General features: G+C 39.6%; 2 long non-coding RNA genes across 3 annotated transcripts in view; one reads left to right on the top strand and one right to left on the bottom strand.

Annotated features, from left to right (window-relative positions):
• Positions 1-11,266: 11,266 nt before the first annotated feature.
• On the bottom strand, positions 11,267-17,753 carry LOC120783649. The gene is made up of 3 exons (XR_005706363.1): positions 17,656-17,753; positions 11,555-11,652; positions 11,267-11,317 (listed from the first exon to the last, which is right to left on the bottom strand). It is a non-coding gene; the product is annotated as an uncharacterized LOC120783649 (long non-coding RNA).
• Positions 17,754-21,119: 3,366 nt separating this feature from the next.
• LOC120784391 overlaps positions 21,120-25,937 on the top strand; it is a 28,986-nt gene continuing 24,168 nt past the window's right edge. For both annotated transcript variants that reach the window (XR_005706430.1, XR_005706429.1), the window contains exons 1-3: positions 21,120-21,334; positions 24,481-24,502; positions 25,013-25,125. This is a non-coding gene — a long non-coding RNA (uncharacterized LOC120784391). The remainder of the gene's footprint in view (positions 21,335-24,480; positions 24,503-25,012; positions 25,126-25,937) is intronic.

The raw sequence follows: 25,937 nt of genomic DNA on the forward strand, positions 1-25,937 counted from the left end.
GTGTCCAGTGAACTCTGGCTATGCCTCAAGAGAGCTCTGCTTCAGAGAATGGTGAGAGTGAGGGGATGATTCATTCTCATTTCTTCCCTCTCTGATAAGCACACAGACATTAACACACACATACACAACAACAACAACAACAACAACATGAACCCGTGCACACGTCCCTGAGACCACACTAAAGGGCACAGCTTGTAAAATACAATGCATCAGTTTGAGTTTTATTTATGTGAATTCTCATGTTTGACTTGTCATCCCTGATATTGTTGTATCCAACATAAACCACATTCCAAGAGATTATTCTGGGGATGACATTACCACAGGCAAAGACAGAGGAATATGAACCAAACTGCAAAGAAAACTAGATGTATGAGGCAAACAGAATTAATGTATACAGCATTACCGAACAAATGAATAGCTAATAGGGTCAGCAATTAGTTGTTAAATTGGAAGCTAACTGACATAATTCTGTTTTTAAAAACTTAAGGAATTCAGTTAGAAATTGATACACTGCACTCAGAGAGCACTTTATTAGGAACACCACACTAATACTGGGTAGGACCTCCCTTTGCTCTCAAAACAGCCTCAATTCTTCGTGACATGGATTCCTCAAAATGTTGGAAATATTCCTTTCAGATTCTGCTCCATGTTGACACGACTGCATCACATCATTTCTCCAGATTTGTCAGCTGCACATTCTGTTCTACCACGTCCCAAAGGTGTGTTGTTGGATTCAGATCTGGTGACTGGGGAGGCCGCTGAAGTTCACTGAACAACTTTTGCTTTGTGACATGGTGCATTATCCTGCTGGAAGTAGCTATTAGAAGATGGTCAATTGTGGCCATTAAAGAGATGCACATGGTCAGCAACAATACTCTTCAAACCATCAGTGACTGGTAATAAGGGGCTCAAAGTGTGAAAATAAAACAGTCCCCACATCATCACACCACCACCAGCCTGGATTGTTGACGCAAGGCAGGTTGGGTCCATGGATTCATGCTGTTGATGTCAAATTCTGACCCAACCATCTGCTGCCTAAGCAGAAATCCAGATTCATCAGACCAGGCTACCTTTTTCCAGTCTTTAACTGTCCAGTTTCGGTGAGGCTGTGCCCGCTGCAGCCTCAGATTTCTGTTCTTGGCTGACAGGAGTGGAACCAGACGTGGTCTTCTGCTGATTTAGCCCATCCACCGCAAGATTTGATGTGTTGTTCATTCTGAGATGTTTTTCTGCTCAACACAGTTGTAAAGAGTGGTTATCTGAGTCACCGTATCCTTTCTGTCAGCTCCAACCAGTCTGGCCACTCTCCTCTGACCTCTGTCATCAACAAGGTGTTTCTCTCCATAGAACTGGATGTTTTTCTGTTTTCACATCATTCTGAGTAAACTCTAGAGACTGTTGTGCGTTAAAATCCCAGGAGAGATCAGCAGTTTCAAAAATACTCAAACCAGCCTGTGTGGCACCAACAATCATGTCATGGTCAAAGTCACTGAGATCACATTTTTCCTCCATTCTGTTTGATGTGAACATTACCTGAAGCTCCTGAACTGTGTCTGCAGGATTTAATGCACTGCATTGCTGCCACATGATTGGCTGATTGGATAATTGCATGAATAAGCAGGTGCATGTTATGACAATTTTTCATCTTTACAGTTTATTCTGTAATGATGCACATTTGTATCTAATCAAATGCTTAAATTAAAATTGTCATTAGTCAACATAAATTGTTTTATTAATATAATTTTAAAAAACTGTTTTAAATTTCACTCTGATATGAAATCACCACTAAAACAACATTTTGCGATGACTTTACCACTCCACCTGAACTCAAAGTTCAGTCACTTTCAACTTTGACCTTGTTTGTCAGTGATGTTTCATTATGCAACCAATGAGTTGACAGCTTTCAGCGACATAACCTGAAAGTGACCTGTGATGGATGCAAGGGTTGTTCACTGTCTTTCACACACAATAAAGGAGCTCCTTGGTATCTCCTTTGGCATACAGGGTCAATTTGTTTTTATCAGAAGGCTGCTCAACATCCTGCTAATGTGCTTCCAGGATGCTGCTACAGGGTTTTCCCTCAAAGTGGAAATCCATCCTAATTATTCACATTTTGAAGTGAGCTCCATGGTGAAGACCTTCTCCCATGGTGCAGCCATTGTCACATATATCTTAATAACTCACCTCCCTGAAAGCTGCAGCCAATCTGCCACACACTCCCAACAACTCTTCGTACAGCCGTACGTGTATGTGTACCAAAGGCATAGGTTTGGTTTTGCCTTTGGCCCTTTTTTTTGTCAGATGGCCAAAATAATAAGCACACTGTTCTCTGTCTCTCTTTTCTCATTAATGTGCACACATAAGCACATAAAGAACCTGACTCTGCAGAAAGTTTACTTGAATATGTGTTTGCTGATATAACTTGCCCGAAACTGGACCTGTGTCGTGATTTTTTTCTCTGATTTTAAACAGATATTTAATTTTTTTTTAAATAAAGAAATCTTGATGCGATAGATTTTCCAGAAAATCTGACGATAAATGTATAAAACCCTGTAGGCAGTGTTCTACTCCGTTTGAACCAACTTCTGCTGTGAGCCATTTTCAAATCTCTCCCGAGATTCTGTAGCTCTGTCGTTTTGCAGTTTCTTGATTTGAGCAACTCAACTCAAGAGTTTCATGACAGAATCACAGCGATGCTCAATTTCATCTTTAAATTATATTTAAAAAAAAACTTGTCTTATTTTTTCATTCAGCTTTTGAACTAATGGCAAGATCTTTCCACTATGACATCAGAGCTCACCTGAGAGCCTGCAGCTCACCTGTCTGCGTGTCTGTGTTGCTCAGGCTGCAGCTGACAGGATTTTCAGAATAAAATGATGCCTGACATTAACAAACACATCAGTTGGACAAGATGTGGCTAATGTACTTCATAAATAATTTTCACATCTTAATGACCCATATGCAGTAAGAACTCTGCTCTTGATCCACTCATGGAAATGGGGAGGGAGGCATTAAATATTCCTCCAACTAATTTCAAAGGAGATACATGTTTGGATTGATTACAGGACATTCTTATTATCTGAGCTCATCTGTTACTTACGCTTCAGTTCTTCTCGCTTTGGGAGGCATCAAAAATTTGCACACACTTAAAGTGGCAATCTCAAAGTTTTCCATTTAAATAGTTGTCTGTAAAGTCACTATCTATCGCAGAATGAGGAAACGCAATGGTGATTGACACTATGGCTACTGATGAAATTATTGCAATATTTATATATTTGCAGTATTAGGAACTGTGTGTCTGTGGCAACATTCCTGGAAAAAATTCTGTATTAAGTCTCTTCTAATGCAACCCGAACATTTCCTACTGCTGCGGCTTCAAATTAAAAGCATTTAACAGTCGACTTTTATTATGAAGTAGTCACAGGACATGCAATGTGTTTGTCAGTGAGCTTAGCACTTAACACTATTGTTGATCTAAAAGTGTGTCTACTAAAAAAAACAATGGTAATTTTCCTCATTTTAGGACAGCAGATCAGTTTGAAATATTGCAGGGAATAATGGAAGAAGAAGGAGCAGCCACAGTGAGCTGTTAGATGAAGAGCTGCAGGCGACAGGCTGCACACCTCCAATGTCTCAGCAAGGTAACCGACTCTTTTCACTGAAGCCCTGCTGTTCGCAGACTCATGCTGTGTGTAGTATGAAATCAGATCGCGGTTGCTCAATGAATAATGGGAGAAGGCCAATTATTGCCTGACTTCTTTATTAAAATGACAATAGTTTGTTTTGCTGCCCCCAGAATTCTGTGACCTGTAGTATTAAACCACATTTGCAGTTACCACCAGTAACTACAGGTGTTGCCAGATCAACCAGGACTGAAATCTTCCAGATTTCCACTTTAACCCCTGATATTAAAAATAATTTCAACTGATGTTAATTTTTTCTCGTGAAGATATTTTCAAGTCTGTGACATTTGAAACCTTTAATCTTTAGATATTAACTGTTTCAATACTGCTATTGCAGCTGGTCAACAATTCTTAATGCAGTTTGAGGTTGTGGGTTGCCAGTCTTTTATTCCAGTCTTTCACTCTTTATCATAATAACCAACATTTTGCAGAAAATACACAGATTTTGCAGCTCTTCATAGATCTTACCAGTAACACAGAGGGGAGATAAAATGGCAAGTTCATTTAAGATGGGTAAATATATTGATAGGGACAATTCAGGAACACCTTGACATCGATAGGGACATGTCCCTCCAGTCTATACCCAAATGTACGCCCTGGATGTGTAATGTCTTTTTATGGATGTGAAAAAAATCTCTAAATCCAAGTCTCAAATTTTCAACACAAGAAATTATAAACATTTCAATACTCTGGGGTTTTTAAATGATTCTTGCTTCTCCGTCATTGATAGTATTTTCTCTATTACCGCTCCAGCTTTGGCACCGCAGAACTTTTTACAACCTTTAATGTTACTGCCAACAAACATGTGTAGCAGAACCAGGTTAATATAAAGAATTTAACTGCAGTCGGTGAACAGGACACTACTTTCTATTGAAATAACGATTTATCCAGATTGATCAAATTGCTAAAATGAATCGGTCATATAATCAGAGGTAGTTAAACTCTCAGTTAAGGGATCTCTTGTTTCTGCCTCAAAAGGACACTCAGGACAACTGCTCAACGATAAATGAAGGTATTTATTATCAATAAATGTCTGAATAACTGAATGAATTAATTAATGATAAGGGACATGAAATAAACAGATCAAAATCAAACAGATGAATAAAATTAATCCTTGAATGATAAAATGAGGTGGTCACTTATCTTGGCAATATCATGTCCAGCTCAGCCTCCTATGTCATGTTTTCTTTGTTCTGTGTTTTCATGTTGAATTTCCTGTTTTATTTTGCATTTCTTAACTTTTTTTAAAAGTTAATCTAAAAATCAGATCCCCACTTCCTGCCCTCATGTGTTTCCCACCTTTGTGATTGTCTACCCCACCTTAATGTGTTGCACCTGTGTCTCATAGTGTATTAAGTCTCTGTGCTCTCTTCTCTCTGTTCCAGTTCGTCCCCAGTAACAAGTGTTCCAGCATTCTTCCTATTGTTTGTATTCTCCCTGTGACTTTGTTTCGGTTTTTGGGCCTTGTCTTTTGCCCAGTCCTCTGGTTTCTGTTTGCCTGTTCCTGACTGACTGCCTTTCTGTGTACTGACCTTTCCCTCAGTAAAGATTTTATAGAACTTTTACACCATCTTTTGCGTGACTCCTGATTTTGAGCCCCTGCCTTGTGGTTCAGCATTACAGGCAATAGGAAAAGAAGGTGTGGAATTCAGAATCACCAGAAAAGGAATGCAAATGGGAATGGATGAGATTAAAAATAATTATACTTCAAAACAGTATCTGATATCAACTATTATCAAAGACAACAAAAGTGAAGCTTTGCCTATTTTGCGGTGTCATCTAAAAGATGAATCCCTTTTATAGGGATCAGGGTGAGAAAATCAGGGTAAGCCAATCAGAGGCAGGGTAGGGGCAGGTCTTGGGGTTCCTCTGGTGGGAAAAAAAATAACCCCTTCCAGTGAGGGTCGTTCACTGAGGTGCAGTGGTCGCCAAGGCAACGAGGGTAGTCGTCAGGATTCCCAGTTGGTCTTGCGGCCTTACTCCAAGTGAATGGAGCGGAGATGAAGCTGATGGTGGTTGATTTAGCAAGTAGGCAGGAGAGTTATGATGCAGCAGTTGCTGGCTTCTTGATCGCGCTGAAGCTGGTATCGGATAAGCTCAAATATTTACACTTTCTCTAAGTGAGCTCATTAGTCTTGAACGTGATGTCGCTGGCCACTCGACAAAACATCCATACTACTACAAAATGAGATGCAATGAAGTACAAAAATAATACACTTGAGTTCATTCAGTTAGATATTAAGTTAGGCTGCAAACTGAGGTTAGTTTCCACTGAAGATAAAAAAAAACCAAAATACGCGCAGCTTGGTATAGAGAAAAAGCAAAATGCAGGAATGCTTGAGGAAACGAGCAAAATCAAAAGTGCAAAAGAATGAAAAGTTTTCAAGAGAAAAACCATAAAAATAGGCCATCTGGTCTGTGTTTTACAGGTGGAGAAACTGCTTTTCGCGCCGAATTGCCAAATTTACAAATTGTATTTTCCTTTGTTTCATGGACTTCGGGAAGGATTGCTCTGAAACTTACTTTACTCTGAATATATTAATGCAATCGAGGTTTTACGTGATGGGGTCTCAAACACTTCCTTATTACTATAGCCAATCAATAATGATTGTAAGCGGGAATTTTTATGGAAATTCACATTAAATAGGATATGAAGAAAGGCATATACTCATATAAGAATAACTGCAGTGTAGTACATCAAGGAAGTATTCGGAATTGTCCAAACTAGTGAGTTAAAAAGATGATGTCTAATACACTTAATAGACATGTAAGAGTTAAACTATAACAAATCTGAGTAACAATATGGTTAAGTAGAGTCCTCCTGTCTAGTCTAATTAGATATTCGTGCCAATTTCAAACAAGTACTTTAACAAGGACAAAACAATTAGGATGTGACTTTGGTATGCCTATGCCAATTTATGGTGTTGAGTCCATCCTTCAAAACATCAGGACTTGCACATTTGTTTAGTGAAGTATGCAGGACGCAAAAAGTTAAATTCACATCTATTTATTAAAATACAGCAGAGTCTTACAGATTGAGGTTGCTTACAGAGCTCTGGACCAGACTATGCATCCCTGACAAACATACAGCATTCACATCAGTTCACGAAGTCTGAGTGTCTATTCTCTCTCTGGTCCAGCAGATATTAAGTCTAAACAAAGTAAATAACATTGTCGGTGCGACCATCTTATTGGCTGAGACCTCCGTCACTCCTCAGGTATGTGCCTCCATTTCACTCTGGACACGATTGACTCTCCCTACTTCATGACTTATCTGTAGAAAAAAAGAGGTAGAAAAAGACAAGACACTACACAGCACCCAAGGACGGTTTTTCAAATTGTCATGCCATTTCCATATAAGGGGTTGTTTTTCACAGATAGACAACCATATATCTTTGGGTGCATTCTCTGCAGAATAACACCTCTGTTCAGTACAAGCACTTGAGTTTAATAAGCACCATAAGCTGGTTTCTTTAATCTCATAGTAAGGTAATATATAAAAACACATAAAAATAACTCTTCAATGGCCAGTCTGTTAAAGCCTTAGAAACTTACATAAGGAGTCTGAGAGACAGAGGAATGAGTGTTGGTGTGTTTGTCAATAGGAAGTGAAAGAGAGAAAAAGGGAGAGGAAGACTTCTAATCACTTTGTTCTTACTTCTGATCATTTACAGTTTGTTTAATGACGTCTCTGTTTCAGTCCCATGGGCATTGCTGTCTTGTCCTGTCCTCCTCAGGAAATTCACAGCTATGTTGGCTCCAAAAAGTCTTTAAGATACTTTTTGTCCTGCTGTTAATTTCATTATCAGATGAAAACATTGGCCTTGGATGTCCCTGGCCTATGTTACTTTTGGCACTTTTATTGTGGTAGGTAAGAAGGTGACTTGGAAGGTCTAAACTTTTGAGAAAGTTTATTCAACTCTCCTTGTCCTTTAGTGGAGACAACAAGGTGAAGTCAGGAGCCACTTGGCAAGACACCTTATCTTTCAGTGGAATGCAAAATGGGTAAAAAGGACAGTTGGTGGATCCTAAGGGTGTCCGTACTTAATTCATCCATTGTTGATTTTTTCTTGTGGAATAAACAAAGAAGTGATCTGTCCTCACTACACATGCTCCATACAAAAAAAACAGAGTAAATAACAGATATAATCCTTGGCTCTCCTCACAGCTGTCCAACAGGGAGACACAGCTTGGTACAGGCCTAGATCCAGTGGCAAAACTGAAAACTGGTTGACATTCAGGCAACAGAGAACCATCTACACCAGTATGATTAGGAAGGCCAAATCATATTATTATCTGACATTTCTCTCTTCTTGTCACAACTCCTACTCTAAACTTTGGAAAACTATAGCATCCCTTCAGAACATGAAAAGATCTCATTTCCCACCACGAATCAAAGTAGAATCTGGTAATATTTCTGATAATATTTCTGTCCATGGTTGAAGCTTTTAGTAATCATTTTCTGTCCACTTGTATTTTATTTAATTATATCTCTGCAGACTTAACTGTAGACAATTAGAGAGTCCAGAGAGAGAGAGAGTCCCATATGCTTCAGCCTCTTCTTCTGGCTGAAAATTTTCTTTTACTCTGTTAACCAGTGCAGATACAAAGCTCTGATAAGGTTATAACCAGGCAAAATCACAGATGCAGATAATCTCAAACCATATTGTCTTCATTTTACTGCCCCCATGTCCGAATTCAACACACATTGTTAATTAAACCTTTTTAACAGCTATTACTCCAACTTCACTGAAAAGTGCCATGGTGGTACCCCGAGACAAAACTTGTGGTCAGTGATCTCAACAACTACTATCCAATGTCTAAACTAGAAGAGATCCTAGAATCTTTTGTTAATTTTCAATTATATGGCTTTATGGACTTACCAAAATAACTACAGCCACAGCAGTATGGTTTTCACCAGGGTCACATCTGTATTTTCAGGGATTGATAAACTTGTCTCAACCTTGGATAAAAAAAAACAATTTTGTGCTGCTCTATTCATTGACCTCTCAACACTCGATTACAAAATCTGACTTAATGAACTCCAGTCCATTGGTGTAGATGATGTCCCGCTCAAATGGGTCAATTCTTACCTTACAGAGAGAACTGTTGTTGTTGATGGCTCTACATCAGGCCCAGTCACCATCAGAAATGGGATGCCACAGAGGTCTAATCATGGTCCACTTCTATTTACACTGTACATTAGTAAAATCATTCTTTCTACTCCATACTTCAACATCCATTTTTTGCAGATAACACAATGTTATATGGGCTCCATCCCATCTCAGACTCTGATTTGTCTTTAGTCTCCCTTTGATGACTTCCAATTATCACTTCTTAATCACACACTTGTTTTAAATGCATAAAAGACCATGTGCATGGTATTCTTCACCTCCACTCTGATTGTCCCTCCATTAAAGCCTTGAATGGTACCCACATCAATCCTGCTGAGTCATATAAATACTCATGAATTTGGCTGGACAGCAGACTGTCATTTAAGATCCATATTCAACATTTGACTGAAATTGAAAATCAAACTCGGTTTGCTGTATACAATTAAAGGACGTCTGTTCTTTTCAAACCGTAAAACTACTGTGCAACTTTAATGTTTGCACTGGATTGTGGAGACATTCTGTACTGTCATGCTGCTCCATTACTACTTCAGCAGTGTGAGTGAGAGAAGGTAAATCTGGCCCAGGCTAACATGCTGAACGAGACATCATAATCGCATTGTAAAGAAGGAGAGATGGCCTAGAGACAGCCAAAGAGGAGAAGGTCAGAAGAACAAAAACTGAAAAAGAAGTGCTATGATCATTCAAGGGGGAAGGGCCGCATTTAACATCAGTGAGGAAATGGTGGAGAAACCTCAGAGAGCTGAAAAGCATGAGGACAGATGCAAAGGTTGCTCTTTTTCTGCTTCCAATGTGGGTAACATTAGTTTTCCTATGATTCACAGAGCCAATAGGTCAGTATTGTTTTGTCTGGTCTGCTAATGTTTGTGATAGCTAATCCCAACTGGTTACTTAGCAAGCAGGTATCAGTTCTACATTTGTGTGTCCGTTAACGTTAAATTACTTGCCCACGGACGTTCAGTTTACATTGTAGTTTCTCCAAGAGATGTTGTTGGTGTGATGTTAGCTATAGAAGCAGGATCGTTGTGAGTATCGCTTTCCGCAGCTTGTGTGGTGGCTCTGGGAAACCATGTTGTCCTCTCTGCATGTCAGCTTCATAGCAGCAACAGTTGCAACAGTTTGCTAACCCAAAACTTAGCTAACTTTAGTTACATTACTTGCTGTCTGGTTGTTTGTTCTATATAATGGTATTTGTGCGTACAAAATGCAAATCTTTTTTATAGCCGGGAAGACCTAAAAACACAAGTTTGCTAGCACAGTGGTATTATTTGGATTGAAGCATAATTTGAAATGCTATGAGAGGTAATGTTACCTTCCTTGTTAGATTAGCTACAAACCTACGGTCCTCTCTTCTGTCACTGTAGTTTTTATAAAAACTATCTAAACAACTAACTAACGTTATATAATATAATGTTTGTTTTGCTTCAGCTATGATAAAGAGTTTCCACTTCCACTCCATATAAAACGCTTTGGATTCTGCCATATTTCTCTCATGGTCAGCCAGTGCAGTTGTTAGTGTTGTTGGCTTGGCAATGGACATCCATGAATTTGGTGGTTGGTGCTTCTGAAGGAACATGAAAGGGAGTGGTGTATTTGTTTTGTGTTGAGTTCAAATATCAGTCTTTTTCCAGAATCATTTACTCTACCTATGAGTACCCACAAACCTTGGCAGAACTGGTTTTAGGTAATGTGCACCTTTTAAATGGAATATAAAAACTTTAATATGTGGTGCTTTTCATAACTCTTGTGTTATGTATTTGGAAATAGAATTCATTATTCCCATGTTCAGAAATGGCAATTGGCACTATTTTTGAACTGTGTCAGTATACCTTGTTGACATCTTAAGTGGTACATCAGCAGAGTGACACCTGTGTGTTTTGAATTTGCACTTGAAAAGTAAAGACACTGTATATCGTGGTTCAACTCATCATTTAGTGCTGTTATTGTAAGTGAAGAACATAACACTTGTAATTATTCTTAATTGTTTCTTAGTTGTGTCATTTCTGTTTGCTGACTGTGTGTTTATCTGATTATGAATGTTTTCTTGTTCTCAAATGTCTCGAATAAGATCTAAATCTGATTAAATAAAGATGAAATAAAATGAAAAACTGAATAAGTAGGTATTTGAGTCTGTGTTCATACTGTACACGCAAGGGTTACTGGCAATGTATGTACGACGGGTCTTGCAATTCATAATTAATTCTGGGCCTTTCACATACATACATTCACTTCCACATACATATAGACTTTACTTTCACATTGTGTTTTCATTTTTTATATACACACTCATTCAATTCAGTTTAATATCAAAATTGCTTGCTGAAGTTTTATTTCATATCCTCATTCCATGCTGTGCAGTAATTGTACAAGAAATGTTTTTCTGATGTTTTTCATATCTGTTCAGGGTGCATTATCTCTGCATATCCAAATAATGTATTTATATTCAGGTACACCCCTACTGTTTGGTGGAGTTTGTAGTACACTGTCTCATCATTGTTGTACCTGACAAAAAGAAAGACACAGAGAAAATGAATGAATGAGTGAGTGAAAGAAAAAGACGGTAAGAGAAAGGGTGAGATATTTAGGAAATGGAAAAGTGAGAGATAGCAAGAAAAAGAGAGTGAGAAATAGAGAGAATCTGTCTCAAAGGAGAGGAAGATAGAGTTGGTATGTGTGTTTCTGTGTGCTGTAGTGTGTGTGCTCATAGGTTTGTATGCAGTGGAATGCTATGTCCCTTACCTTCTTCATCTCTTTCATTTATTTTCCTCTCTGCTGCCCCATTTTGAACGTGGTTATCGTCACCAGAATTCCAGATATTGTTAGGGCAAGGTAATCCCCTGATAAAATAAAAACAAAATGCATTCAGTGTACTGGATCAGTTACCACAGCTGATGAAGGAAAGATTATAATGCCAAACATTAAGTTTTTATGCCTTATGGTGTGCTGTACTACTACACTGGAAAAAAAATTCATACAATTTCATCTCTACACTGCTAACATTGTACACCTGCTGATACAGCTGAAGCCAATGTAACCTGGGTAGCTCGGTCAATAGCCATGCTAATTGACAAAATCTACAGTCTGGATGCAATTATCCAAACAACTAACTAAACATAACATCTGTACACAGACTGAAAAGAGAGTGATGCTGTTACTTCACCAACTCAACGCACATCTCGTCTAACATTACTTTTCGATATCTGACCCCCGGAGGAGCCAAACAAGATAATACTTAATACAATTTCAACTTTACCCTTTTTCCTTTTTGTTTACTCACGTACCTGCTGAAATCTTGACAGTTAAACATGCACAAGGTGTTAAAACAATATCATGCAGCCTATCAACATCCAGATTACTCATTACTTACAGCAAACTAACAAATGTAGGCCCATAAGATATAAAAAAGTATAGAACAGTATAGAACACTATACATCTAAACCTTCACAAAACAGTTACAACTTGCAGTATTGCAATTCTGGAACTCTCTTTTTTCCCCCTTTTTTTCCGCTCTCTGAGGCCCCTTACTCAGGTTAAGTACTTCTTTCAACTGTGTTCAATGACCAACCCAGTCACCAAACATGTCCGGAGCTCTGTGGACCCTCTGGCGTCTCCCAAGAGGTGTGGAGTTCAGAGGAGAACAGCAAGCCTGTTCCCCCGCAGGATGCTGGATCCCAGCCTTATCCAGTTGAGGTGGATGCGTTGCAGGGGATGCGCATCTTTAGCAGCCCATTAGTTTAAGGTCTTGTAATCCACGCACAGCCGTCAGCTCTCGTCCTTCTTCCTCACCATTACATTATCCTGTCTCTGCTCCTGTAACATGTACTTGTTTGTGGCTGCAGTTGCCCACGGTATTTTTCACTCGCACATACACCGGAGAGATCTAGTTCCACAAAACCTTGATAACTGTCACACCCACACTGTTTATCCACAAGGCCCCTGCCCTTAAGTGTTCGGGGGGGGGTGCTTATGAAAAGGTTAAAGTGATATTTAAGTGTATGTGTGCCAACTTGTGTTTTGGTGCAAATTTGTATGTTTTTGTGTATTTCATGTCTGACGATAGTGTGTGTGTGTGTGTGTGTGTTTGTGTGGTGTGTGTGTGTGTGTGTGTGCGTGTGTGTGTGTGCATCTGTTATAGGCTACTTTTGGGGACAAATTTCAGACTAAAGACCAGTTAATTGGGGACTGCTTGTCCAATTGGGGACAAAAGCCATGTCCCCATTTGGGAAAAAGCTGATTTTTGGGTCGGTGGTTAAGGTTAGGGTCAGTCTCCAGGAAATGAGTGCAAGTCAATGTAATTTCCCCAGAAGTGATAAAAGTAAATATGTGTGTGTGCATGTGTGCATGTGTGTGTGTGAGAGAGTGAAAGCAGGATGACGCTGTTAAGTCTCTCTGACTCTGGACTCACGGTAATTTATTGGCAGCTTGTTCAAAAGAATGAGCTTTGAATTATTCACTTTTCCTCTCTGAAAAGGGATTTTTTTCCCACTCCTGGTTTTTACTTTACAAATTGAATTCTCTCTGGGTGCACTTGATTTGATTGGAGGATATTTTAAAATACTGAAAAATCAATTTTACATACAACTTAATAACAGTCAGTACAGTAAAATAAAAAGGTAGGGGAAAATGTCACTCAGTGTGCCAGAGCTTTGTGAGAAAGAGAAATGCAGTTGGACTCTTGGCACTCAGTCCTCATCAAAGACACTCTGGATGGATTATAAAGGCATTCTTAATTTAGCTCAGTCTCAAATGACGGACATTTCATTAGATAAATTATATCTTCCAAATGGAAGATAAATTAGACAAAGATTTATATACTGAGTACTGAAAGCTATACTAAGAAGGTGTTATGTAAAATTATACCCTGGAGCGATAAATGTCTGATTAAATCCAGATGCAGTCCAGAGAAATCACCTTGGGTTCACATGTAAACTGAAGTACAGTGTGCAGTGTTTTTTTGAGACACAGAATATTTAAGTGACTGTTTTTGTATTGAATATAACTGCTTGATTGGTGTTCACTTTTGTTGACTTTGGCTTCATCAGAACAGAATATCATATCCCAGGTCAGTTTAAAAAAAAAAAAAAAACACCAAAAAAACTGTTGCAGGCCTTCAATAAAAAAAATAAAAATAATAATAATAATAATAAACAGCCCTGAACACAAACCAATAGCACAGATCAATGTCACAATTCCACAATTCAGTCATCTGACTGAATTGTGTAAAACAAGATGGTAGTCCCTGTCTTTGTTCAAAGATGGTGTCAGATGAGAGTGACCTCTTCAAGATTCAAGATTAAATTTTATCATCATTATACAACACAATATTGTAGTCCCTGTATATAGTCCCTCTACGCTACTCACAAAATATAGGGCAGATAATATGGTTGACATCTTAACATGTTCCGTCAGCACGGAAGATGGTCCGACCATTGAGTGGAGGTCAAAGGTCAAACCGGGATGTTGTGATGGAGCCAGGTGCCTGCATAGATGTGGGCACCACAGTCTCTGGTCTCCTGTTGCTGACAGAGCCTGAGTCCCACCTCATCCGTTCCATTTTCCTGCGATCAGACATCAGGCAGAAGTAGGCTGGGTAGAGGAACAGGCCTTGGTCCAAGCTGAGTTAGCTGACCACTTGTCCCAGCTCTCTTCCCTCTCTTTGTGGGTCGATCACACTGGTTGCTGTGATGTTTGGTCTGGCTACTCTTGCAGGCCAGAGGGTAATGAGGGCAGAGTATCTGAAGGTCTGCTGCATTTAATCCTATCCCTGCGCTTCCTTTTCCGACGTTGATGAGTGTATGTTTGTCATAGTTCATCATAAGTTATATGTGCTTCAGTAATAAAGTGAAATATAGCAAAACAAAATGTAGCAAAATTTGAGGAAGCTACTGGCCACCGAAAGTGCATGCGCTGCCATCACCATGGTAACAAGCATGTAGGAGCTGTGAGTGGTTTTGGTGTGATGTTCACAGGCAGCTGATGTTGTCTCTGTCTGCTGTTCATTCAGTCTCTATTTTTAGAGTGTACCAGCAGAGATCTTTAGTTGTTGAATGGTTTTTGTTACATGCTGACTCAGTGTGACTTAAAGCCTCGTTGTGACTCAGTGTTCCGACAGTGCAGGGGACTTCCACTGGGATGTCTCTGGTGGTCCCTGTTCATAATCATCCACTCCTTGTAACCACTCCGTGTGCCCCTTGGACCTGCTTCAGCTGCATATGTTTGAGTACTTTTGATCTAAGGCTTGTTTTTTAAAATTTGGGATATACTATAGGCCTCCTTTGCAGCAATGAAGTGAACGCTTACTGCTACAGATATTTTAGATAATAGTGTTCTCCCAACTTTGTATCAGTTTGTTGAAGGCCTTTGCCTGTTTCAACATGACAATATCCCTGTGCACAAAGCCAGCTCCATAAAGAAATGGTTTTCCCAGTTTGGTGTGGAAAAACCTCACTGACTGCATCAGACACCTTTGGGATGGACTGTAAGCCAGGCCCTATCAACCGACATCAGCGTTGAACCTCACTAATGCTCTTGTGGTTGAGTAGGGGAGAATCCATTTTTTGTGGCACTGCCTGTTAACAGAACTATATTCTCAATTTTCTAGTTTTACCTCCATGGGTATTTTCCTTTGTCTTGTGAGGGCCCATTCTATTTACTTCACTACAACACTGCTGGGGCTTATGAGTTTTTATGAGGTGAATGTGGAAAAACGGACATTGGTTAAATATGAACTCCATGGCATGAAACATTTTGTCAAATTTAGCTAGACTTTTACCAACTTCATTTTATAACTTGTATAACTTTTTCTGGCTATCTGCCAGAACACCTTTCAGCCAGATATAAAATAAAAATAAATAAAACACCGGAAATAATAAGAGAACTAAGTCAAACAGGATTCCACCTTGCATCTCCTGGGTGAAAATCCTATACTTGACCCAACCCGTTTGATGTATGGACTTTGTCCCTCTTTATATTACGTCACCTGACTTCCCAAAGCCTTTCTGTCAGAAAGCCTTCACGTATTAAAATACATTCCTTGCCGAAAGAAAGACATGACAGTAATTTTACATACTGTTACATACTGCTAACACACTAGTTATGTACCTTGTGTTTAGAGTGCATGGAGAAATTAAAAATCACATGGAAGAAAACATGAATGCTTTTGGTCCTATTTAAACTGGGTTAGTGATGCACTTCACCCTATTATGGCCAATATGAGTATTACATCAGTTGCCTTTCAGGACTCGTTTTCAAAGATAGAAAAAAAAAAAAAAACTTTTCACTTGTCTCTCAGGGCTTCTGTAGCCCTCTCTGGTTTTTATTATTACATCTCAGAAATCTCTTTTCAGCTGCTGATAAATGATCACATTAAGACACACTTTAAAATAGTTTCTTAAACCTTGAAATGATTTTTTGGTGAAGTACTATTACAAAGACACATATTTCAAGGAGAATTTTGAAGTGACATCAAACCTTGATACATCTATTAATTTTTGTGATTTTTCTTTTTAGAAACCATTAAGTGCTATTTTTTTTTTTTTTTTTTTCTTATTTTGGATAGTAAGGCAATAAAGAGACAGACAGGAAACAGGTAGAAAGTATGACATGCAATAAAAGTGTGTGGTTGAATACAAACCACAGACATTGAGGTTATATTGATTGCATCTTAACAACCAGTGCACCAGGGTGCCCCAATTCTACAAGGCTTTGTGGGAACACAAGACCATTTTGAGCAAGCACTCCCAGTTTTACAAATTGGAACACAGTTGGATTGTTTGAGTCACCAAAAGTATTTTCAAAATTGGGCGTTTGTTTCTAACAATGCAGCTGAACAGTGGGGAAACGCTGTAATAAATTATATTATAATAAACTTAAATACCTGTCATTATGAGTTTCCCACTTAAATAATATAGGCTAACAACAGTAAAGGAGAATTATCTGAAAATTAATTAAACCTGTTTTCAGCAGTTAAAACACACATCAGACTTAATTAATCAACATAGCCAATTGAAGACCATATTTAAGAGGATGGACTTTTGACTGCCATGTAAGATATTTTCCAAATTCACTGAGGTGCCACTCAGGGAAAAAAAGACTTCAAAATAAAGGTAGGTGGGAGAGCTTCAGCAGTTCAGTGGAGGCACATGCCTGACTTAGCACAGAACTCATCTAATCATCAAACCTTATGCAACAAATGTTGCAAACAGGGCCGGCTCTAGACAACATGGGACCCTCGGCAAGATTTTCTTTAGGGGCTCTCCTTACTTTGTAAAGAAAAGAGGTTTCCAATGTCCTTTAAGTAAAACAGCCAAAATAACTGTAGGGATAAGACAACATATGAGAAACGTGTGGCCAAATGTGACAAACAATAAAAAGTGATTCCAGTTTGATTCTAGATTAGCTACAATGCTGTCGGCTCAGCTAGCGGCAGAACAGGAGCTACACAAAAGTTCCATCACTGCAACTGTCAGCTGATAAACTTCAGATATCTATAGTGACAAAATTAAATCCAAAACATAATTTATAACTTCTGTGGACATAAATTAAACAAGGCAATAGATAAGACAATGAAAATAAAAAGTTTCAAAACAAATTAAAAAAAATAAAGTGATGAAAACATTCATCTTTAAAAACTGGGCAATCTGTGGTTTCCCTAAAGCTGTAAAGCTTTTTTCTATTTGTTTGTGTGTGTGTGTGTGTGTGTGTGTGTGTGTGAGTGAGTGAGTGAGTGAGAGAGAGAGAGAGAGAGAGAGAGAATAGGTGACAGAACAAAGATAAACTAGCCAAGTCTCTGGAGAGAGAGTGTGTATGAAGGAGTTTCTTAAAGTGTCTTATTTTACAACCTGGTGGCCGTGTGAGCAGTGGATTGGTCGACTCTTCAATGGCTTTGATTTGCTTGTAGTCCATTCTCATGGTTGCAAGAGCACTTGTCATTTCTTCCTAATAATAACAAAAGCAGCATTACCAAAACAATCCACATAAAAATGCAGTCTGCATAAAAGTTACATCCCGCTTTAAGTCATCTGATAAGGATTTCATTGTTCCTTGAAAACTGCAACAACAACACAAACATCTCTCTCTCGCCCAAACACATGCACGCACTGGAACACAAAAACACACACCGTGTGTCAACAGCAGCTTAATTGCTTCAAAATTGGCTAATATTCACCTGTGAAATGCTAAAAAAATATCTGTATCAGTTCCTTCATTTGCAATGAAGGACTCCATGAGACATACCTGAAGCCTGACTTCTGCTCTCTGTCTTTGTTTTCTGAATTTTTCTTTTGGCTGCGCTGGAGGCATTTGTGTATTTTGGAGGCACCATCATGTTGATTGGCTTGACATGATCTATCCATTGAAGAGGGGGCCCCTGTACTGGGTCAGAACAACTGATTGGCTTTAAAAGGGTTTGTGGGGCCCTACACAATTCCATATTCAGCATATAGGGAGTGCTGGCAGTATTTTCAAATCAGTCCTTTGCACTGAATCAGCTTTTTGTGAGGGTTTAACCCTTCCTCTGACAGGCTTGATGTTTGGATAACCCTTGCATACAGAGCAAGTCAGATGCAATCAGCACTGTTTGAGGCAGCAACCTTAATTTACTCCTCTTTCTGTCCACCCTACAAGCTGCTTCCTCTCTCAACTTGGGCCGACATTCATCAGGAATGGTGCTCGAGGGACTTCTGTCCCTGTCACTGAAAATGTCCTTTGCTGCTTCCTACACACAGCCATCACAGCTTCAGCACAGCTCCATGTCATCCAGCTTCATTAACTTTGCCACTGGCAAAGTCCAGCTAAAAGGTCCTGCTGCAATCAGCTGTCTGCTCCTTACTGAGGACAGAAGAAGCCTGGAGAATGTTGAGACCCCTCGTGCTAACCTGCGGTCACCATGACAACAGACACCCACCTGGCATTCCACTCTGCTAAGCGCTCTGCTTCTCAATGACAGCATTGATCCACAGACACTGTGAAGAAGCCAACCTTTTTAGTTTACACTGGTTTGATATATGTACTCTTTACATTGTGAATTAATGTGAAATTGTTTATATGAGACTGAATGAAATAAAAGAAAACTTACATCTTTCACAGCCAAAAGTGGTGGGAGATCTCTCCTACACAAGAAATGGCTCTTTAGCTGCAATCAATTAACATTTGACCACTAGAGGGTAGGAGCACTGCAAAACAAGCTGACTGAGACAGCCCTAAAATATTATTACCTTACAAAGCTGTTATGGCTAACATGTTAGCAAACAATTTTAAATTTACAAATCCAGCAGAAACAGAACAATGTAAGCATAGATTCAATGCAAGTCCAATAATCACTCTCTTCTTAGCTCTGGTTTGGTCTCCACCAGCTCCTGAGAAAAATATCTGGTACTTTAGTGTCACAGCTCAGGTTTATGAGGACTCAATAGCACGACTCAGAGACACTCGTAAAAATTCCAAAACGTTCACCTTTATTAAGGCTTGGAAGGCAATAGACAAAGTCAGGGCATGGGCGGTGTTCGGTAAGAGGTAGGCCAATAAACCAGACAAAAGGCAAAAGGAGCAATCTGGAAACAGGCAGGTGGTCAAAAACAGTCCAAAAAAAAATTAAAAGAAAAGACAAAACAGGCAAGAAGCTATGCTGTGGGAAGCACAATGGACAATATGGCAGGGAATGAGTAGAAATGGGCCAGTATAAATACTAACAGCTGATAAGAGAATTGGGAACAGGTGAGTAAGTGGATGTGGAAGAGTTAGGTGGCTGGAAGTGGGTAAAGCCAGGGTAACTGCAGGGCAGGAGGGTGTGGCAGGGTCTGAAATGACAGGACAGTCAGTAATATGGAAAAGGCAGAGAACGAATGAAAGCATAAATGAGCAGTGACAGAATCCCACCACCGAGGGACGACCCTCAATGCCCCTCCAGCTTGCTTAGGATGGTCGCATTGTAAGTCCGCTACCAAAACACGATCAGGGGTGGCCCACGCTGAGGATGGGAATGCTCCTCTGGTCCATAACCCCCCCAATCTACCACACACTGAAGACCCCTACCATGATGGCGCAATCTCAGGGGATGTCTGGTTGTGTAGGCAGGCTCTCTATCAATGAGGCGGGCGTGTGGAGGGGGCTTGGAAGTGGGAACAAGAGTGCTTTCCATCACAGGCTTGATGCAGGAGACATGCAATGTGGGATGGATCATCACTGTCCTCAGGAGACAGAAGCAAAATGCTGATGGGGTTAATGACTTTGGAGACTGGAAAAGGACCAGCAAAGTGAGGAGCTAGCTTTCGTGATTCCACTCTAAGAGGCAGGTCCCACTTTTTGCCCCAGGAAGTAGCGGGGTGCAGGAACATGGTGGATGTTTTCATTCCTCAATTAGCGGGCCGATGAGCGAAGGATGACGAGGCCTTAATCCAAGTTCAACAGCAGCGGCAGCTAAAGGCTTCAACGGAGGGCACAGTGACCTCTTTCTCCTGGTCTGGAAAAAGGCTGGTAACTGTAGGTTCCCTGGAATGGGGAAAGGCAAATTGAGGAACATGGAAGAGTGTGTACTCCCATAGGAGTTTCTTGGACTAGGAGGACGGGCTCTGGGAGGAGAGACAGCATAACACAGTCTCTAGCTCCTGGTTGAATCGCTCCATCTGGCCATTGGTCTGGAGGTGGAACCCAGTGGAGAGGCTGACAGATTCTCCCAGGAGGCTGCAAAATTTTCTCCAGAAAGAAGAGGTGAATTGTGGCAGGACAGGAGGATCTGGCAGGGTCTGAAATGACAGGAGAGTGAGTTATATTTAAAAGGCAGGCAGAGAATTAATGAAAGCATGAATGAACTGTGACACTTTAGCTGATAAATACTCCACTATCTTTACCAGCTAGTCTCTAACTGTCTGTTTGCTGTTTGGCCCTGGACAGGTTCAGAGTATGGTGGTTTTACGAGAACTTTTTTACTGAACACAGCTGCCTGCTGCTGCTAAAAACAAGGTTGATGAGAGCAGTGGGAATGAACAAAAAGAGGCAAAAACGCTCCATTGAGCTGAGGTCAACTGCTGAGATGGTGATAATTCTCTGTGGGTTTCTGACTACATGTGACACCTCTCACATTACATATAGTTGTTTGATTAAATGTTAACATTTACCCTATTTCTGAAAGTAATGGTGATGGTGTCTTGATCTGCCCCATGATTGACTTCTTATGGATCCTGTGCTTATTGTTTTGTTTTGTTACTTCTTACCTGTTGTGTGTTTGGTTGTTTTACTTCCTGTCTCTGTGGGTTTTTTTTTTATGTTTTTTGTTTTTCCCACCTGTGTGATTGCCTACCTCCTCCCAATTAGTTTCACCTGTTCCCTATTACCCTTGCCTCCCTTGTGTATTTAAGTAACTGTATTTCCCTTATTCTTTGTCAGTTTGCCTGTTTTGTTTCCTGTGCGTGTTCCGAGTCTTCCGAGTGTCTTTCTGTGTTCCTGTATTCCTGATTCCCTCTTATTGGATTATTTGGTTTTGGCTTCCTGTTTCTGCTTGCCAGTGCATCTACCCATCTGCTTGTAAGCCAGTTTTTTTGTTCATTTATTATAGTACCTTCTTTGTGTATTAGTACCGTCTTTGCCTTTATGTATATGTCTGCACTTGGGTCCTGACATTTTGGGATCTTTGAATGGATTCAGGCAGGCATGAAACCCATCTGTCGCAGTTCAAAATGTCTACCAACAACTCTAACTCAGCATTTAATATATTTTATTTTAACAGAATGTAAAAATACTTGTAATTTTAGGGAGAGTTACATAATGAAACTATTGTGTGGTAAATGGTTTATCCATAGGTTCCAGATATTGGAATACTGAAAGCTTTGAGGCTTGACATTCCCATTGGAGAGTTGAGGCATGACAATTCTCTGACCAAATAAAGGATTCAATGAGCGGACTCACTGTCCGTAAGTATTTTTTTCCCTACTGTAAATTCCACATTCACGGTTTTCTTTTATGATATCCTCAGTACTGTTCAAGAGAAAAAAAGCTTTGTCTAGCCGAAGGCTGTGGATACTACAATACATGATGACTAAGGCAATGAATGCCAAGACCACTTTTTCAGATAGATTTAAAGTTAATATTCACCCCTGTGCCTATTGATCTTTGAACTGTAGTTAATGTATTTACATTAACATTGACAAATAGTCATCAGGATCTACAAACCTGGACCAGAGGGCCAAAGCAGCCACTGGGATTTTCAAACTAATGAACAATAACTGCCAAGTTAAGCAGGTGCAGTCACAGGTAGCCTCAGTAGTCCATGCTAGCCATCAGGGTGCGTGTGTTTATCTGATTGTTTGTTTATCCATTGTATAGTAAAATTATCAGTGATAATCCTGTGTTTTTCTGTTGAGAAATATTCGGGATATCATTAAAAGAAAACCTTGAATGTGGAATTTACAGTGAGGAAAAAAATACTTACAGATGAGAAGTCACTGGCAATCCTCTGTGGAGGAGCCTGATAACTGAAGGCTCTACCTCCTATTCTACTTTTGGAGACTCTAGGAACCAAAAGCAAGCCTGAGTTCTGGGGGGGCAGTGTTCTACTGGGGTAATATGGTACTGTGAGCTCTTCAAGACACGATGGTGCCTGACCATTAATGGCTTTGCAGGTGAGGAGGAGGATTTTAAATTCTATTCTGGATTTTACAGGGAGCCAATGCAGAGAAGCTAACACAGGAAAAATGTGATCTCTTCTCCTAGTTCATGTCAGTACTCGCGCTGCAGCATTCTGGATCAGCTGGAGAGTATTTAAAGATTTTTGCCACGTAGGTGGCAAAAGGCAGTCCTTGAAGTTCTTTTTATGTGGGAGTTAAAGGACATATCCTGATCAAAGAGAACTCAGATTCCTGACGGTGGTGGCCAGGGCAGTGCCATCTAAAGCAACTTTATCATTAGATCATGTGTTTCTGAGGTGCTGGGGGCAAAGTAAAATTACTTCATATTTGTCTGAGTTTAATAGTGGACACATCAACCTTGTTTTAAAAGCATATTGTTATCTACAGTAAACTGAAGAATAACAGAAAAGCAGAGATAAGCCTAGACGTCCTTATTAATGTAAATGGCAATTCACTGAACTTGGATAAACTTTCACTGCCTAAGCTCATTAGATGGCTACATGACCTCTTCTTCTCTCAGAAGTAGAGGCACAAGTACAGAAATCATTACCCGGTTAGAAGTGGAGGATCAGAAAATGCTCATGAATCTGTCAGGCACACAAAAGATGTGCTCATATTTTTGTTAATGTCTTACTTACTTTAAAGGATTATAATTTTATGTATTCCAGCTGTTGCTGAGGACTTTTTAATACGTTTTGAGAGACTTTTATTCAGTGTTTGTGGAATTGCTATCTTGGTGCTATACCCAACAATGTACAGCAGGATATTAGGCAGCCGACCAGAACCCCGCTTTGTGCTCTTGTTGGCTCTCCTGCAATGAGGAGTCAAAGCAGCAACAGCCTAATGTCGTCCTGTCTGCTCATTTAACCTTTCCATCAGAATAACTGTTTGCATGGTCGCATACCTGGCACCTTCAACCAATCATGATGTAATGATTAGTTTTGCTGTTTGATGTTGGTTTATTTGTCAGCAGGAAATCCTAATTTGACCTTTGTGAAAAAGCATGGCCTCACCAGCATTATTAATATTTCTCTTTGGACCCTCCGCAAGCCTGCAGGTAAAAACTTGAACATCCTCCCCTCAGGTATGTCATAATATGGCAGTATTGAAGTGGTACAACTCAGTCCACCATTAATAATTATATTACCCCGCAGTATAAAGAACACTAGAAAATGCACTGAGCAGAGTGCAGACCTCTGCCAAGCCCAATGTCAAACAACATACACTAGACTTCAGAGGAAAAAATGGAAATACCCAAAAATTCAATGGGTTCTACCTTCTCATGCCCCATCCCTCCAGCAAGTTTTGATGCGATTCAGTTCAGAACGTTTTTTGTGTAATCCTGCTGACAAATTAACAGACAAACAAACAAACCGACAAACAGACATGGGTGAAAACATAACCTCCTTGGCAGAGGTAATAAGATAGTGTACCTTGTTTAAAACTTAATGTTAATTTAATAATAATTGGAATGAGGATTGGAATCAGTGACTGCCAAATTTATAGCAAACATAAAACGATTTATTCTGCTCCCAAAAAAGTGAGTTGGGCACAAGCAGCAGCTCCGTAGGTGAGTACTGCAATTTTTTGGCTCCATCACATGATTTTGTGTCTGATATGTACACTATGATACTAGATGTATGACTGTGTATAATAAACCAGTTACATAATGCCTGATCATGGCCGATCATGTAGGAGATGTTTCCTTCAGAATGCTGTTCCAAAGAATGTACTGTTAAATATCAAAACAAATATATAACCGTCGGTTAACTGACGTTCAGTGCTTGCTTACATACAACAGAGAGAAAAAGCTGTGTGCTGCATGTGCTCGCACTTTATGGTACAGTACACAGTAATGTGTGCGCTCAGATCGCCATGGATTAAAAAAAACATGCACTAATGAACTTAACTGTAAATAGCTACAGTCAACATGTGTTTTTCATTTAGTTCCCATTAGCAGTACAAGTTGAAAACATGATATGCCAAACTTGTGCTTACTGTAATTACAGGCTAATTTTATGACAACTTTTTTCCCTTCTGTTACAGTGTGATGCAGAATATAATAAAGGTGAGAACAACTGTTGGTAGCCGTTAACATTTAATCATTAATATCCGTACAGATCCAGCGGTGTCCCTTGCATGGGCTCAGTCAAATGTGTAATTGAACTGTGTGTCACCCTAATCTGACAATAATATTTTGTTTAAAAGATTGAAAACGCATCACATGCCATGTGTACTTTCAAATGCAAATTGTAACATGACTGGAACCCCAAACTACCAGGAAAAAAACAAAAAGCCAAAACCAGAAAAACTGAGGCCACGATGACCGTCTTGTAATGCATTTTTTTTTTTTTTTTTTTTTTTTTTTTGTTGCTGCCCAATTTAAACAAAGATCTTGATGGATGGCCATAGGGGGGAAAAACAGAATTTCATCTGATTTACAGCTATGACAAAAAGCCTGATATTAGATGTTTTGTTCATGCTTATCTTTTTGAATTTTTATCTAACATATTTACCCAGAATGCTTCTGCATTTAATAGCAATATACTGCTCAGGAAAAAACTGTTTGCATTTTTAGATGATTGTTTTGACTAAAGGAACAGATTGATTTAAGCCAGTGAGCAGCCAGACACCACCGCACAGAAACTTCATCCATCAATGGCCACAACTGCTTTCTTTGGCGTGTTGCAGGTAAGACATAATCCATCACCTTACACAGAGAAAGCAGTTACACTATCAACTGCATGCTGGAGCACCAACACCTAATACTGGCTGGGATTCTTACAGAGCGCACACTCAAAGCAATGTCTGAGTAGTTAATTAAATCAGAATTTCCAAGGAATAAAATACCACTGAACTTCACCATAGAAACGCAAGCATTCCAAATGCTCCATTTTGTATGGTGACCAATACATAGGGCTGCTATGGGCCCCTTTTATTGAAGTGTCCACTTGCATTAAATTTGCAGGCCACAAAGTTTTAGCCACACAAGCAGCTCTTGGGATGGCACTAGTGGTTAGTGGGTAAATCCACCAGATGTAAATATCTCGCAGCTATTGAATGGATTGCTACATTTTGCATAGACATTCATCCTCATGATCCCCAGCCGACTTTGGTGTTCCTTTAACCTTTCATCCAGCCCCATTTTCAGGTCAGAATTTCAGTCTGTGCTATACTTTGGTCCATGACAAAATACCGAAAGCTCAATAAAACCTGAATTCTCCAGTTTACATGTGTCCCTTCCTAGCATGTCCATAATAATGGCTAAATCAGAGGCATGGAGTAATTGTGTGGGCTCATGAGAAGGAAAATCCAGGTCCCATATGGGTTCATAATGACTCTATGAGCACCTCAAATTCCCTAAATTGGGCTAGTATGAAATAGCTTATCAGAAACTTATTTCATTCAGGGCTAAATTGATCAAGTTAATAAATTAGGCTAGTTACATATCCATATAAGGACAGGTTCCTTTTTTTTATAAGGAGCCTGTCCTTATTGAAACG

Source organism: Xiphias gladius, chromosome 22 (assembly GCF_016859285.1).
Source record: "Xiphias gladius isolate SHS-SW01 ecotype Sanya breed wild chromosome 22, ASM1685928v1, whole genome shotgun sequence".
Taxonomy (NCBI): Eukaryota; Metazoa; Chordata; class Actinopteri; order Istiophoriformes; family Xiphiidae; genus Xiphias; species Xiphias gladius.